The following is a 2,294-nucleotide window of genomic DNA, read 5'->3' as shown; positions in this document are numbered from 1 at the left end:
TGCCACCAGGGGCTCGGGGTGAAAATCCTGCCCGGGAAGAGGCGCACAGCCTCGGGCAGGGCTTCCAGGGCGCCCCCCTACCTCCCTGGAGCTCCAGGGAGTACCAGGAGCAAATCCAAATAGAAAAAAAAAAGTTAAAGTCCAACCGCCACCAGGGGCTCGGGGTGAAAATCCTGCCCGGGAAGAGGCGCACAGCCTCGGGCAGGGCTTCCAGGGCGCCCCCCTACCTCCCTGGAGCTCCAGGGAGTACCAGGAGCAAATCCAAATAGAAAAAAAAAAGTTAAAGTCCAACCGCCACCAGGGGCTCGGGGTGAAAGCCCTGCCCGGGAAGGGGCGCACAGCCTCGGGCAGGGCGCCCCCCTACCATCCCTGGAGCTCCAGGGAGTACCAGGAGCAAATCCAAATAGAAAAAAAAAAGTTAAAGTCCAACCGCCACCAGGGGCTCGGGGTGAAAGCCCTGCCCGGGAAGGGGCGCACAGCCTCGGGCAGGGCGCCCCCCTACCATCCCTGGAGCTCCAGGGAGTACCAGGAGCAAATCCAAATAGAAAAAAAAAAGTTAAAGTCCAACTGCCACCAGGGGCTCGGGGTGAAAATCCTGCCCGGGAAGAGGCGCACAGCCTCGGGCAGGGCTTCCAGGGCGCCCCCCTACCTCCCTGGAGCTCCAGGGAGTACCAGGAGCAAATCCAAATAGAAAAAAAAAAGTTAAAGTCCAACCGCCACCAGGGGCTCGGGGTGAAAATCCTGCCCGGGAAGAGGCGCACAGCCTCGGGCAGGGCTTCCAGGGCGCCCCCCTACCTCCCTGGAGCTCCAGGGAGTACCAGGAGCAGAAAGAAATATTTTGTTTAAAAAAATGACAAAGTGCTGCGGCACTTAGGCTGTGGGGCGAAAACAGGCGGAGTACCAGGAGCACAAAGTTTAAGTTGGAGTACCAGGGGCACCAAAGTTTGAGTTGGTATACCAGGAGCAGGAAAGTTTGGGCGGATGGTAGTCTGCTTGTATCCGGGGAGGGGTGCTTAAGAGTGGGTCTGCAGGTTCGGCTGGTGCTGGGGTTCCTGGATGGTGGAGGTTAGGGGCCGGAGATAGGGGGCAGCTAACAGGTGTGTGGGTGGCCGAGGCAGGGGCTCCAAATTGGGGTAAAAGTGAGGTGGAGGGCCCCCTGGAGGTAGGGGGCCGATAGCAGGTGTGTGTGGCCGAAGCAGGGGCTCTAAATTGGGTAAAAGGGAGGTGGAGAGCCGCCTGGAGGTAGGGGGCGGAAAGCAGGTGTGTGTGGCCGAAGAAGGGGCTTTAAATCGGGTAAAAGGGAGGTGGAGAGCCGCCTGGAGATAGGGGCCCGCTCCCAGGTGTGTGTGGCCGAAGCAGGTGCTCTAAATTGGGTAAAAGGGAGGTGGAGAGCCGCCTGGAGATAGAGGGCCGCTCCCCGGTGTGTGTGGCCGAAGCAGGTGCTCTTACTTGGGTTAAAAGTGAAGTGGAGAGCCGCCAGGAGATAGGGGGCCTCTCCCAGGTGTGTGTGGCCGAAGCAGGTGCTCTAAATTGGGTTAAAAGTGAAGTGGAGAGCCGCCCGGAGATAGGGGGCCTCTCCCAGGTGTGTGTGGCCGAAGCAGGTGCTCTAAATTGGGTTAAAAGTGAAGTGGAGAGCCGCCCGGAGATAGGGGCCCGCTCCCAGGTGTGTGTGGCCGAAGCAGGGGCTCTAAATTGGGTTAAAAGTGAAGTGGAGAGCCGCCCGGAGATAGGGGCCCGCTCCCAGGTGTGTGTGGCCGAAGCAGGGGCTTTAAATCGGGTAAAAGGGAGGTGGAGAGCCGCCCGGAGATAGGGGCCCGCTCCCAGGTGTGTGTGGCCGAAGCAGGGGCTCTAAATTGGGTTAAAAGTGAAGTGGAGAGCCGCCAGGAGATAGGGGGCCTCTCCCAGGTGTGTGTGGCCGAAGCAGGTGCTCTAAATTGGGTTAAAAGTGAAGTGGAGAGCCGCCTGGAGATAGGGGCCCGCTCCCAGGTGTGTGTGGCCGAAGCAGGGGCTCTAAATTGGGTTAAAAGTGAAGTGGAGAGCCGCCCGGAGATAGGGGCCCGCTCCCAGGTGTGTGTGGCCGAAGCAGGGGCTTTAAATCGGGTAAAAGGGAGGTGGAGAGCCGCCCGGAGATAGGGGCCCGCTCCCAGGTGTGTGTGGCCGAAGCAGGGGCTCTAAATTGGGTTAAAAGTGAAGTGGAGAGCCGCCAGGAGATAGGGGCCCGCTCCCAGGTGTGTGTGGCCGAAGCAGGGGCTCTAAATTGGGTTAAAAGTGAAGTGGAGAGCCGCCCGGAGATA

This window comes from Centroberyx gerrardi, chromosome 21, assembly GCF_048128805.1.
Source record: "Centroberyx gerrardi isolate f3 chromosome 21, fCenGer3.hap1.cur.20231027, whole genome shotgun sequence".
Classification (NCBI taxonomy): Eukaryota; Metazoa; Chordata; class Actinopteri; order Beryciformes; family Berycidae; genus Centroberyx; species Centroberyx gerrardi.
Note: the sequence above shows the minus strand (reverse complement) of the source record.